Genomic DNA, 16,401 nt, shown 5'->3' with positions numbered 1-16,401 from the left:
CATATATTACATTTATTTCACATTTTAGTCCCTCAAGTTATTATTTTTACAATTTAGTCCTAATTACTCAAAATCATCAAAAACTCCAATACAAAACATGTTAATCTAAAACATATCTTTCATATTTCATCATCAAACAACAAAAATCTCAAGCTCTCATCAATGGCATAACTCAAAATATTCATCAAAATAAAAAATTTAAGCATGGGTCAGATAGTACTCGAAGCAACTATCTCAAAAACGTAAAAATTATCAAAAACCGAAACCAAATAACCTTGAATCAAGCTTGAGAAATGGCCGAATATCACAAAGCTTTTGTTTCTTTTTATTTTCGGTCAAGATATGAACATATGAACATGACTTTAAGTATGTTATATTATATCATATATATTATTTACCTATTTACATATTTAATCTTTTAAACTTAATAATAAAATCATGCATAATAAGGGTACATTAGGCCATCACTTAGTCTAAATGTTTATTTGAAACATAAATGCTTCAACTTAAAAAGCCATTAACAATTCGGTCCTTATAAAATAAACTATCAAGTTTTCAATTTACACGATTAAATCCTTTTACTTAATCAGACATTCAAACGTCCAAATTAAATTACAAAAATTTCACAGGCATAAATTCACACAAAGTAAACACAGAATATAATTTTTAAATATTTTTTGACTCGAATTCCTAGTCCCGACACCACCGTTCTGACTAGGGTCTAAATCGGGCTGTTACAGTAACTATGTTTACCTCCCAAAGGTTAATCGTTAACTATTCACAATCTTTCAATAGTTCAAGCCGTCAACATTGGCTTAATTTCAGATTTTTCTATAACATTAGATACTTTATACTCTTGGAATCAAGAAACATATGATGTTTTTTGTCGAACAAACAACGATGTCATCAATTTCTCAACCCAGACATAATAGTGGCCGACTCTAAATCACCCATTTGACAATTTTTTAAAGAGACTTTAACCGTCTGAAAGCATAAACTGTCACTTTACATTCTTATATTAAGACTCACTCTAATCAGTTCGATAGTGCATTGCTGAAATAATCATGAATTCTTTACTCAATTCAAACAGAACCCAGAACCAGTACTTCAGTTAATAACACCTTCAACTGTTTTCAACTTTGATAACATGCAACAGACCATTCAAACTTTCACAAATGAGATTACTCATCAATTGGGACAGCTTTAACTCATAACAACATCATTCGATTAGAAAAAATCTAATAGGTATATCTCTGTATCATACTTTCTAGAATATGAATTCTTCCCTTGAACTGTCCGTCTATTCACCCATGAATGTACAAGGTTTTATTTCCTTACCTGGGGATAAACTTAAATGCATATAACTCAAATTACCTTTCAACTGACCAACTTGCTCAGATAAAATCAACTGAGTCGATTTCAACTATCAAATAATAACATATTAAAATACTCCTTTCTTCATGCTATTAAACAACTCAAACATACAATCTTTTATAGTTCCCTTAACTTGCTAATCAAATATCTTTACAACTGCATTAGCTCGAGGAAACAAAATATCTTGATTGAACTCATTGACCTTAATCAAACTTACCTGAGAAAAGAAAACCATCATACAATTTGGCTTGAGCTTCCACTATCTATACTTTAGCCAATGTCAATTCCTTTCACGAGAATTAGAGAAATCCTGATACCAGAATCACCGCATTCCTATAATAGAACCAGAAATACACCCATAATAGACATAGTTATCACAAGTCAAAGAACACACTTTAAAGATGAGCCATGATAATTTACGAAATAAAGATGATAAGAAAATTGAGATAAAGAAATCCAAGATGCGATACCATACTGGAAGTCCGAGAACATAACTCATAAGAAATAGTAAAGATCTTGATGATTCCTCAGAGAAAACCAGAAGAAAAACAATGCTTACACGCTCTGGAATCAATTGTGACAAAGATAATATATTTTCCAAATATATATATATAAAACAAAACAACATCCAGTAGAAACAGAAGAATAGCTTCACAAAAACTTTCACCATCAACTTTTATTCCAAACATAATAGAATAGAACCCCAATGAGAAAGTTAAGATATGTTGATCATCAACCAACTAGACCAACAATGCTTTCATCTAACATTATAATCAGCTAGCATTCTCATACGATAAGAATTTCACCGGAAAATGAGTAATCACATATTCTCTGAGTATAAATGAATATATAAAATACCTAGGTGAGATCATCATAATCTATTCAATTTCAACTGTTACACTCAGACATCTTTACGATTCAAATATCATTTCTCTGACTAATTTTGTCATCCCTAATCCCGTATTATTCCATTCACTAACGAAAATCAATCCGAAAGAAATTCTAGAACTACATACTTTAGACATCATACCTGAGTAAGTCGATTAGTTGAGATTAACATTTTCTTTAACTGTGACATTGCGAAATCCGAATGATCTTTAGAATAACTTGGCATCTTTTCCAAAACTGTATTCACTTGCCAAACTATTCTCAACTCTGACCACATTATTAGTTATTCTGCTACTGAACTCTTTAGTCTCTTACTTGTGAGCTAATTCAACATAAATCTTGTGAAATTTCATCATAAAATACCACATTGGTAAGGGGTGAGGTCATAAAGCCTCTAACTCGACTCTCATATATGCACACATGTGACTTAACATTCATCATCATCATAATATCATCACAGTTATATAATTCACTTCAGGCAAATTTACATACATATTTATGTTACACGAACTTTCCAAGTATATTATTCAAACAAGTGCACTTATACATACATTCTATAACTTTTGAGTAAATTTACTTATCGCATTCACTTAATCAAACAAGTTAGGCACATAACATCGTATGAATGCCAAACAAACATGGATGCTTATCACAATATAAACTTTCATTTTGTACATCATCACATACATATATGAACTCTTATTCATACCTTTCTAAGTTTCGACTCATCACAAACACATTCTCAAATATCTTAGTATCACTTTCAGCGTTTTTGAAAGTAGCTCGGTTGGAAAGCATCTAGGTTTCAACAAAACAATTTCATCAGAGTCAGGAGATGTTACACTATCACAAGTTATACATGGCATGTATAGCTAGATTCTTACACATGCTAGGTTAGTTCGAGAATCGACTAAACCATAGCTCTGATACCACTAAATTTAACACCTTTTACCCGTATCACCTCCGAAACAGGGTACGAGGCATTACTGGACTTAGTCACAAGCAAACACACATTTCTGAGCCATAAATTTTCGTCCAAATTAAAACTTTTCACATACATTTATATCGCCCCTAAAACGAGCCTATGAGGCCTAAAACATCCTTTGGAAGTGGTTCAGGACTAAACCGAGAACTTTAGAAAATTTTATGACACTTAGAGAATTTTTGCTAAAATAGGGGTCACACGTCTGTATGGGTAGGCGTGTGGACACACACGCCCGCGTCCCTAACCTGTGTAACTCTTTATTTGTCACCCAAGAAAAAATTGAAGTCATATGGCCAAGACACATGCCCGTGCCCCGAAATCGTGTCCTTCACACTACTGAGACACACGCTCGTGTCTCTACCTGTGTACTCGATACTGAGCATTCTGTTTACAACAATTTAGGTGCACGAGAAACACAGCCGGATCACACGCCCATGGGGCTGACCGTGGCCTAGACACACGCCCGTGTGTCTATCCATGTAGACAAAAACAAGGCTATTTACCAAGCCATTTTGCCACCTTCACTTGCACACATCTACACAACATCACATGACACAAATTCAAGCATGTAAGAGCAACCAAACAATCACAACCAAGACAATAACATGTCATTATCATTCCAATATTAATCATACTTAAAACATCAACCTCTCTACCTCAAATTATGCAAGATTCCACATTCACAATTATGACCAATCACATACCAATACCATATCAACATCTATCATACATACAACATTTATCATGCCATAAATCACATTTCCAAACAATTCACATTCACCAAGCATACCATGATCATATCACCAAAGACATTGACATACATATGAATATACTTAGGCTTACAGCCATATTGCCAATATAAGCCAACTTACATGGCCAAATAGCAAAACAAGCCTTTGACCCTTACAAGCCAATACATTGGCTAAAGTCATAATGACACATATAGCCAAAAGACCAAGTCCTTATACATGTCATGAACTCAAAATACTTGAATTAATTAATACCCAAAATGATAGCTTGATAGTGTGATAGTATCCCCGGCGATCTCCAGCCAGAGCTAGCTTGACTATACTATAAAACATGGGGAAGGAATGGGGTAAATCTATAGAGCTTGGTAAGTCCACATGAAAATAATAAGCAACTCTTATTAGGCATTTATCAAGTTCAACAATTTAAACACAAAACAATACCAATTGCTATAAATCTCATAGTTATAATTTTATTCAATCATTATGTTTACTTTATTAACTTTCAAGTATAATTTGACATGTCTTGAAATTGGCCTAACAACCATAATCTCTCCATTATAACAGATTTCCACAATCAACTAGTCATTTCAAGCCTCATAATAAGCATTCACATTAATTACAAGCATTCACATTTCAAGCATATATTTTAACATCTTTCACTTGTTTACAGCTCATATTTTCCCATACTTCCATAATCATTTCAATAGGCAATTTTGTCAATCTTTCCTTTTTCTCATATCAGATAAATCACAACTTGTGTGAATATATCTTGCTATATCATAACTCAATTTTTGGCTCAAAAGCCAATTACACATTCGCCAACCGAATTTACCATGTATTTCATACATAACAAATATAGACCAATAATCACAATGCTTTCACAAAACATTCTCATGGAAATCATGAACTCACGATATCAAGAAATCAATACTTATAAACTTATGTACATACTTGTACAAATTTGTAATACTTACATGCTCTTTCTATTCTTTAACATACCCATTGAATTTTTCGCTGAACCACTTGGAATACTAAAGGATACTCAGGAATCTCGTAATCACAGTACCATACCAATGCCATATCCCAGATATGGTCTTACACGTAACCTCATATCGATGCCAATAGCCCAGTTATGGTCTTACGCGAAATCTCATATCGATGCCATATCTTAGATATGGTCTTACACGAAATCTCATATAGATGTCATATCTTAGATATGGTCTTACACGTAATCTCAGAAACCCTAATGTCATGACATTTGTATCTTGTCTATTCCTAAAGTTCAACTGGGATTTTACACTTGTCGAACTTCTATGGTCATTTCCGTAATGTCGTACTCAATAACATTCACATTTTATTTCAATAATATAGAATTTACCACAACCATATCAATTAAGCAATTATACATATATAATTTAATGATTTTTAAACATACGAACTTACCTCCACATAAAAATGGAAGAAAGGACCTAACCGTCAAATACTTATTTTTCCCCGTTCTAGGTCCGAACCTTATTTTTCTTTATCTATATTATCACATTCAACTTATTTAATTATTAAACTATTCAAATCAGCCCAAAATCACATTATTACAAAAATTACATTTTTTCCCTTAATGTTTCACATTTTTACATTTTAGTCCCTAGGCTCGTAAAATGATTTTCATCAAATTTCTCCATTACCCAAGCCTAGCCGAATCTTTATTGTACTCATACTAGCCCACATTTTTCATTAAATCACACTTTTACTACTTATTTTATAACTTTTACAAATAGGTCCTTTTAGGAATTTTCATCGAAAATCACTTAGCAAAAGTCATTTATCAAATATCAAACTTTCATAATCTATCATCATAATCTATCATTAAACATCAAAATACACAAATATCCATTGTGGGTAAAATTTTAGACCATGATTATTTCTTAAATTAGTGGTAGAAATAGATAGATCATGTTACAAGAATTTCAAAAACATAAAAATCATTAAAAACGGGGATAAAATGAACTTACAATCGAGCTTGAAAACTTGAAAAACCCTAGCCACGGTTTCTCCTTGTAAAATTCGGCCATGGGAGGAAGATGGGAAAAAATTGGCTTTTAATTTGGCTTTTTAATTCATTTAATTACCAAATTACTAAAATACCCTTAATGAAAAACTTTAGAAGCATACCTAACCATTTCCATTTTTGTCCAACAACTTAACAATGGTCTAATTACCATTTAAGGACCTCCAATTTAAAATTTCATAGCAATTAGACACCTTTAGCATGTAGAACTCAACTTTTACACTTTTTACAATTTAGTCCTTTTGACTAAATTGAGTGTCCAAACGTCAAAATGTTTGGACAAAAATTTCACAAAATCATTCCATAAAATTGTAGACCATGAAAATATTTTTTTCTACATCAGATTTGTGGTCCCGAAACCACTATTCTGACTAGACCCAAAATCAGGCTGTTACAAAATACTTACTAGACACTAAGTTCACACATATATATGAATGAGTTGATCCGGGGTCTATAAATGCAACTACATTAGTGTCATAAAAAGAGAATACACCAGTAATAACATCTGGAGATGACTCTTCTTCGCGAGCGTAAATAGCATAAGTTCTGACAGGTGCTCTAGCTTCAGATCTTACAGTAGTATCTCGTGTTACACTTCTACTACCACTCACGTTTCCAACATTACAAAATGGTCTTCCTCTCACAGTCATGTTGCTTGATCTTGCATTCTGATATTTATCTTTATCATCTAACTGAGGACAATCTCGAATGAAATGTTTGTGTCAACCACATCTAAAATAGGCTTTGTCATTCATTGTACACTCTCCAAAATGTCGTTTTCCATATCATCCACATTCAGGTTTATTTGGCCTAGCATTACCCACACTTACCGTTGACATAGATGGAGTTTTTGAACACGTAAATTGCTTCCCACGATCTCTATTAGAGTTCTCCATCGATACATTTGATCGACTATAAACATCTCATGATTTCTTGGATAAAGAGTGATAGGGTTTATTCATCAATCTCTTTCTCGAATCTCTAGCTTCAGAATTAGCCTTTCTCTTTTCTTTGCCCAGTTCTTCAACTTTGCAAGCATGATCGACAAGTACCGTGAGCTCTTTCAACTCTAGAATTCTGACTAACAATCTGATATATTCGTTCAATCCGTCTTTAAATCTTTTGCACATAATAGCTTCCATTGAAACACATTCTCGGGTATATTTACCGAGCCTCACGAATTCTCGTTCATATTCTATCACGGACATATGACCCTGTTTTAATTCTAGAAACTCTTTGCATTTTTTATCAATGAACCTCTGGCTAATATATTTCTTTCTGAACTCAGATTGAAAGAAATCCCACGTAACCTGTTCTTTTAGTACCACTGATGTCAAAGTATTCCACTATTGATATGCAGTGTCTCTCAACAAGGATACAATACATTTAATGCACTCTTTGGGTGTACACGACAATTCATCAAATACTTTGATTGTATTTTCAAGCCAGAATTTAGCTCTCTCAGGATCATTGTCAACTGTGGCCCTAGACTCTTCAGCCCAATGCTTACGAATTTTATCAACTAGTGGCTTGTTTAATTGTATAGGATCAATAACTTGAGGAACTACTGGGATTGGTTGAGAAATTAGCAGGGGTGGAGGTTGTTGAGTAGCCGAATTTGTCTGGATATATTGAGTGAACCACTGTTCATTATTTGGAAAAAATGCTTCTTTAGCCTCACCTCCATGACTACTCGACATGGGTCTAGATTCAGAAGGCATTGTCTCTTGAGTGGGAGCTGGTGCATTACTCTTAACATCATCTGCTACAGCTCCTTAGGGATCCATTACTATACGAAAACATAGTTTATAATGTCAGGAATCATCACACTATCACAGGTTATATATGGCATGTATATCTAGACTCTCACACACACTATGTTAGTCCTAGAATCGACTAAACTACTGCTATGATGCCAATAAATGTAACACCCCTAATCCGTATTCAATGCCAGAATAGGGTTACGAAGCATTACCGGACTTACAAAATAATTAAATATCCATTTAGCATACATTTTCTCAATTTCAGCATTCATAATTCAATTTTAATCAACTTGTCCCTAAAATGAGCCTATGTGGCCCTAAGCATGCTTTGGAAATGGTTCAGGACTGAACCAATGACTTAAGAAACTTTCACAAAACTTTGAAAATTTTCTCAAAATAAGGGACACCCGCCCGTGTGGCCAGGCGTGTGTCTCACACAGCCACCAGACACACCGGTGTCACAAGTCGTGTGGACATTCAAAATGGGAGTACATGGCCGTGTCCAGCCCGTGTCTGGTCCCGTGTAACTCTCTAACTTGGGTCACACAACCAACACTCATGCTCGTATGACTAGCCTGTGTGCCCTAAAAATGGCCATACACGCCTGTGTGCCAAGCCATGTGCTAGGCTGTGCCAAACCTGTAGGGTATACTGACTTATGCCACACAGCTAAGTCACACGCCTGTGTGTGAGGCCGTGTGGAGCATACTGACTTGGTCTCAAATTCATCGCCAGCAGACACACGGCCGTGTAACATGACCGTGTGTCACACACGGCTAAGACACATGCCCGTGTCTTTGTCCGTGTAGATAAAAATAGGCTATTTACCAAGCTATTTTGACTCTGATTTTGTACATACCTATACAAGCTCAAATAGTTCCATTTCAAGACATAAATAAGCATCCAAATATCATCAACCAATATTCAATTCTTACCATTTCATTATCAATAATACAAGTCACAAATATGCCACAATTTGTCATCTAATTACATACCTAATTCACATATACAATTCAATTAACTAAACCATTCCAAACATGCATTATCATTCACCAATTCACAAGCACATAGCTTCCCAAATTATCAACCCTTTTAGCAATCAAATTATCTAATATCATTAAGCATTATAAATTCAACTTCAATCACACAATATAGGTCAATTACCAAACTCAAAATTGAACTATTTGCACATTTATAAACATCATCAAATTCATCATCACAAGCCAACTCAAATGGCCAAAATACATTTTCATCACACATACCAAAATGACTCAAGCCTATACATGCCATATACCATATTTACACAACTTCAAAAGTACCAAAATAGATGACTGATAGCGCGATGAAGTCTCTGACGATCCCCAAATCCAAGCTAGCTTTGAATTACTATAAACATAGAAAAATAAACAAAGTAAGATATACAGCTTAGTAAGTTCGTATGTAAATATGAAATAATCTCATCATTCATTAGCATTACAAAATACATAACATAAATTACATTTAAAGCATCAAACAATTAGTTAACATAAAGTTTAATCACATATTAACTCATAACTTCTAAACTTCTTTAATTCGTTACTCAAACAGTTTTACGTACATACCTGTACCGATATGTATCTATTTCTTACCAATTCTCTTACCAAACTATTCCAGGCTTATAAATGCTTACGGTACGAGTACATCGATTTTTTGATGCTATAGTCCAACTATGGTCTCTCGCATACATTTCCATAGCCCTGTCGTGGTCTTACATTCACATGCCATAACCTAGTTATGGTCTTATTGTCAGAGCAGTCGAACCCTGAAACAGGGGAGACTTTAACTAATAAACTGTACTAATTGGCCCAACCAAAAATTCTAGAAAAAAAATTAGTAAATAGATATATGAGTCTAGATTTAGGGAAAATTTACGGATCTTGATTTCGAGTTTCATAACTCGAGATATGATTTTTCTTGTAACTGTGACGCGAGTAGCTAGAAAGTTGTGAATGTAGAAACAAATGATTTGAAGTTCTTAAATTGATAAATTATGTTCGGTAACCCCTCAAGCTCGACTCCGGTGATGGTCTCTGGCGTGGGGGCGTTACACTTATTTTCTAATTTCCATGCCCAACTATGGTCTTATTCAGCAACTCATCTTATTTAAACCGTACATTTAATTTAATATCTCCAAATTAAACTAATACAATAAATACAATCTCAATTCCATCGATTAATTAAATAAATACACATTTAAGTTCAATTATACAAACTTACCTCGTGTATGGAATGGCTGAGCGGACTGACTATTCAATTACTTTTCTTTTTCCTCGATCTAAGTCTGAATTCCTCTTTTTTTGATCAATCAAGCTCCAAAGTGACTGAACCCTAAAATGAACAAAATGGTTTTCTTCTTCTTCAACATTTGATTCATGAAGATGATAATATCCAATTTACAATTATACCCTTAATGATAAACCATTTAAATCATCCATTAAATGTCCAATATTGACCACTTCCCATCAAAATGGTCTAATTACTATTTAAGGACCCTTACTTTAAGGTTCTATAGCTATTAGACACCTTTAACTATTAGAACTTTACTCTTTACGCGATTTAGTCCTTTTTATCAAATTAACCATTCAAACAATAAAATTTCTTAACGAAATTTTCACACAATCACTCAATCATGCTGTAAACATTAAAATAATAATAAAATAAATATTTTGGCCTCAGATTTATGGTTCCGAAACAACTGTTCGATATGACCAAAAATGAGCTGTTATAGATTGAATATGAGATTAATTAGAATTTAAGTTTTTAGTTTATAAGTATAAGTATAAGGCCATTCAGTAAATAGACTGGTCGTTAAAGACTTAATTCTTCATATATATATTGTTATTTTTATAATAAGAAGTTGTATATGATGTTCATTCGTGCAAATGCTATTCATAAATAGTGATTGGACTAAGGTCGTTTGAGAACGTAGTGTTAACTTTGGCGTAGAATTAAATAATCTTAAATATATTTTGTTGATTTAGTATAAATGTAACATTGTGTACTCGGACCTAGTGATTGGGTCGGGTATAGGGTGTTACAATTTAGTGATACCAGAGCACGATCTAGTTGATCCTCTAGATGTATGAAATTGAGAAAGAGCCCATATATGCATGTTAGATTATATCCAGCTTAGTTTCTTAAGCTATTGTAAGATTATTATGTGTTATGTAGTTAGGTGCAAATCAGTTGTGTAACAGTCTATTTTTAGTCAAATCGGAATAGTAGTTTTGGGACCACAAATCTAAAGTCAAAGTGTTTATTTTATTATTATTTTAATGTTTACAACGTGATTGTGTGAAAATTTCGTTAAGAAATTTTATTGTTTGAATGGTCAATTTGATAAAAAGGAGTAAATCTGTAAAGTGTAAAACTTGTGTTCTATTAGCTAAAGGTATCTAATAGCTATAGAACCTTAAAGTAAAGGTCCTTAAGTAATAATTAACCCATTTGAAAGATAGTGGATGATATTGGAATGGTATTTGGTGTAATTACTAATGCTTTTAAAGGTTAAATTCAGAAACTTATAATTAAAGATAAAATAAATAAAATAAAAATGTTTTATCACCTTTTAGTTTCTTCTTGAACTGACTATTAGAGGGAAAACTCCATTGTTGAACACTCAACATTCGGCCAAGTTCATTTGTGCAATTGTAAGTCCGTTTTTGTCCCATTTTTAATTATTTCTATGTTTTTGTGATCGTTGCAACTAGTTCTAGCTAGCCCAGGGACTATTTTGCAAAATTATTAAAGATTTTAAATGATTCCATTGATGAATAAGCATGTGTTTTGAAGTTTCTTGATAGATTATGAATGTTTGTTAATAGATATACAAGTTTTGTTAAGCAATTTTTAGTGAAAATGGAAAATGGGGATTAAATTCAAAAATGTTGAAACTTTGTGGTTGAAATATGAAATAAATGAAAAAATATGGGCTGCTAGGGGCATTATAGTAATTTGGCTAGCATGGGTTTATTTTGAATTTCATTAATTTGTGATTAAATGAAATAAGGACTAAATTGTAAAAGATGTGAAATATTAGCGAAAATTATGTAAAAATGCCTTAAAGTGAATTTTGAGCTAAATTGAATAGAGAGGTGATTAAATAAACTAATTTTGATTACATACAGATCCAGAAAAGCGAAACTCGAATCTAGATCGAAGGAAAGATAAAGTTCTCGACTAATCAATTAGTTTAGCTATTTTACATCTGAGGTAAGTTCGTATGTAATAAGCATTGTTATAAGTATGCTTTAAATGCTTTGATATTGCATAAATTGTGTATATGAGACTACAGTCATATTTGATGATAATTCGGCTATGTATGGCACTTAGTGTGCGATTCGAGATAGTTTCGGCTATGTATTGGCACTTAGTGTGCGAGAATTCGAGAATTCGAGTATTCGACATTTTTCGTTTGGGTATGACTTTGTATATGAATCATACGAGTTTAAATTGAAGAAGTTATGAAGTTTGCATATAAGTATATAATTAAGCATGTGGAAGGTTTGTTAGTATTTATGATTACGAATTAACAAGTTCAAATTGATGAATTTTGTATTTATAATTAGTTGAGTTTATTTCATACGAGCTTACTAAGCTATAAAGCTTACTTTATTTATTTTCCCATGTTTTATAGTGATTTCAAAGCTAGCTCAAATTCAGGGATCATCGGAGACTACGTCACACTATCCAACCATTACTTTGGTACTTTTGAGCTTATGGTTTAGTCATATGGCATGTATAGAATTATGGTCATTTTGTTATGTATCTTGGTAGTGAGTTTTTCCATTTGATGTGGCTTATGAATGGTTATGTTTTGGTTTGTATATATAGCCATGAGACTTGGCTTAATTTGGCTAGTTTTTTTATATATATAAGTGTGCATATGGTTTATAATGAGTGATTGAGATTTGTTTGCAATGTTATTAATAGTCGGTGTTATAAATGTCAAATGGTTGATAACTGAGAAGCTATGTGCTTGTGGATTGATGTATGATGATGCATGTTTGGAAGATGTTCAATTAGATGATTTGAATAAGTAAAGTTGGTATGATTTGAATGAGTAAAACATGAGATAGTAAACATGCTAGTTGTTTGAATTGAAATGGTATGTTTTAGTCTTGATTTTAATTGAATTGGATGACCATTTATGCTATAAGTTAGTACCTTTTGAATTGTGTAGGTATGCACAAAAATTAGGTGGCAAAATGGCTTGGTAAATAGCCTATTTTTGTCCACACAGGCGTGTGTCTCAGCCATGTGTGACACTCAGTCATGTTACACGGCCGTACATCCCCTGGAGTTAAAGTTGAAATGAAGTCAGTATGCTCCACACGGTCTCACACACAGGCATGTGACTGGTCGTGTGGCATAAGTTAGTATACCTCCTAATTGGCACACGGCTTAGTACACGAGAGTGTGACTTGGCCGTGTTGCATATGTCAGTATACCCTACAAGTTTGGCACGGCCTAGCACACAGCCACTTCGAAGGGCACACGGGCTAGACACACAGGCGTGTGGTTGGCCGTGTGACAGAAGTTAGTAAGCTCACTTGTTTACACACAGGGTAGGACACAGGCTTGGACACGGCCATGTTGTAAACGGAAAAATATATAAGATTTTTCCTATGTAATTTATCACCTCTTTACTTAAATTTGTTGTTAAAACTAAGTAATTATTTAATAAATTGATGAAATATGTGAAAATATGAAATTAGGACATAGAATTATTAAAATGTGATTTTATGCTTTATAATATAGTTTCCATGCAATGAATGGCTTATTTTGTTTTAATTTGAATATATTATATTTTTAAGACATAAAGTGGGCCATGCATGATTAAATTAAATAATAAAATATAAAATTATATTTAATAATTCATTTTAAAATATTTCATTAATAATTTGGGATTTAAATTAATTAATTTAATTGGATAAATTTTATTCTTTGGTCTTCTAACTTGTTGATTTATTTTGGACAGGTCTGATAGCTTTGCTGGATTACAAAACCGTCCAAATTGGGGAACAAGTCAACCCAAAATTCGGCTGCACATGGTTGTCCATAAACCACTTTTTGGTTTAATTGCACAAGGTCCTTAAAGAGTTGAAGAAATTAGAGATTTACCTGAAGATCTGCACTTGACCGAGTCTCAGTCCTGAGTTGTTGTGGCACTCAAATTGACCAAAACTCAAGCAAAAATCAGCTCAACATCCTCAATTTATGGCCGACCACCCATGGAAGATGTTTTAAAGGATGAAAAATGCTATTTTTAGTAAACTATCCCCCTCTCCTCACCTATAAATAAGACCTCATTCTCACATTTCTAATCATCCCTCATCATTTAATCATTCTCTCCTTTCTAAATTATCTTAGCATTCTTCTTCTCTCCCCACACCTAACATCATCTTTTCATAAGGATTTTAGCATTTGAGCCTCTTAAAGAACCCTTGGTCAGCTACCTTCGAGAGCTATCAGCAAAGGAGCAAAGCAAAGAACGAAAGAGCCTTGTCAGTCAGAGTCGTGGGTGACAGCCACTCTGAATTGGGTTTAATCTTTCTTTTCTTTAATTTAATTTAACAATGTTTGCTATGTGTTTAATGTTCTTGTTACAAAAATGATAGCTTAATTTTATTTAAGCTAGGATGATTACTTTGGTTAAATAATATTTATTAGATTCATGCCTATAATGCTTGTGCCTCAATCGATCATGTTTTTAATTAAAATCAAGTTTGTATTTCATTCATACGTGATTGAAATGCACCTGAATTAGATGAGCGATCCTAATCAGATGACAGCTAGTGGACGTATAATTTAAATGTGCATGCTCAATTTAGATCCTAAGCTGTTTAAATTATAGGTTGCATAACAACCCTAACCAAGCTCTGTTATCTACATAGTTTTTAGATTTATGTGATTAAACTGTTTCAAACCTAACACGTCCATATTACCTCACATGAATGCTAAGACATCTTTAGTAAATAAGGATCAGTAAAATGCATATGTACTAAGTAAAGGATTCCGAAAGGACCTTATGTGGTTTCCAAACTCATGAAAGATCGAGTTGCCATGGAATGTTTTTCCAAATATTATTACGCATGTTGATAATTAATTGAGTTTAATTGAAGTAATTTTCCTAGTCTATTTATGTTATAATTGTTATAAATTGTGTTTAATTTTTCTAAAATCTATTTCATTCATATAGTTTGCATACTTAGGATAATTTGCATCAGGGATCATTGCATTTAGTTTAATATATTTTAACTGTCACTTCTCAATTATATTGTGTTTTTATTTACCAAATTGTGAATATAATTTTACAAATTAAGTGACTTAGCACAAATACAATCCCTGTAGAGACGATAACTTGATACTTACTCATTTCTTGATAACGACTGTGTACACTTTCACAAACCTACGCGTTACAAGTTTTGGCAACGTTATCGGGGATTGTCAACTGTTGCTATAGTCATTTCTTTCGTGAAATTATTTATTTTCAATTTGATTTATTTCTAACATTAGTAACTTATTCTTTTTAATTTTGTGATTTCCTTTTCAAGGGTTTATCAGCATAGATCGAATTATAGATTTACTACCTGTTGACCCTGAAATTGAGCGAACTTTAAGAAAAAGAAGATGTGAACGAATAATTCAAAGACAAGTCGAGATGGACCTTGGAAATAAGAATCAAGACCAAGGTAATGAAGCCGAACATGTACGAAATCCTATCCTCATTGCCGATATAGGGATCGATGCATCAGACAATATGCTGTGCCACTTTTCAGTGAGTTAAATCTAGGAATTAGAAGGGTAGATATTGAGGCAACCCAATTTGAGTTGAAACCAGTGATATTTCAAATGCTCCAAACGGTGGGCCAATTCAGTGGTATGCCCACGGAAGATCCACATCTCCACCTTCGATTGTTTATGGAGGTGAGTGATTCATTTATGATAGTCAGTGTAACTGAAGACGCACTGAGGTTGAAGTTGTTTCCGTACTTATTATAAGATCGAACACGAGTGTGGCTCAATTCATTGCCACCAAGTTCCATATCTACATGGCAAGAATTAGCAGAGAGATTTTTGGTTAAGTATTTCCCACCTAAACGCTATGTTGAGGAACGAGATCACAACTTTTAAACAATTGGATGATGAGTCTTTGTATGAGGCTTGGGAACGATTCAAGGAGTTACTTCGTAAGTGTCCTCATCATGGGATTCCTTATTGTATCTAGTTAGAGATATTCTATAATGGTCTCAATGCATATACAAGATTGATGGTAGATGCTTCAGCGAATGGTGAAATTTTGTCTAAATCTTATAATGAGGCTTATGAGATCATCGAGAGGATCACGAATAATAACTATCAATGGCCAAAAAATTCGAACAACTTCAGGAAGACGTGTAGCCGAAGTTCATGAAGTTGACGCTCTCACTTCATTATCAGCTCAGGTATCATCTATTTCCTCTATGTTAAAATAGTTTACCGCTAATAGTGCTAATAATTTTGCAGCTCAACCACCAAGTCTGTACGAAGTAGTTT

At 33.3% G+C, this 16,401-nt stretch overlaps 1 non-coding gene across 1 annotated transcript; it reads right to left on the bottom strand.

Annotated features, from left to right (window-relative positions):
* Window positions 1-15,970: 15,970 nt before the first annotated feature.
* Window positions 15,971-16,077, bottom strand: LOC128282939 (small nucleolar RNA R71). Its single transcript, XR_008273288.1, has one exon. It is a non-coding gene; the product is annotated as a small nucleolar RNA R71 (small nucleolar RNA).
* Between the last annotated feature and the right edge of the window lie 324 nt (window positions 16,078-16,401).

Source organism: Gossypium arboreum, chromosome 10 (assembly GCF_025698485.1).
Source record: "Gossypium arboreum isolate Shixiya-1 chromosome 10, ASM2569848v2, whole genome shotgun sequence".
Lineage (NCBI taxonomy): Eukaryota > Viridiplantae > Streptophyta > Magnoliopsida > Malvales > Malvaceae > Gossypium > Gossypium arboreum.
Note: the sequence above shows the minus strand (reverse complement) of the source record. Positions and strands in the feature narration are given on the sequence as shown.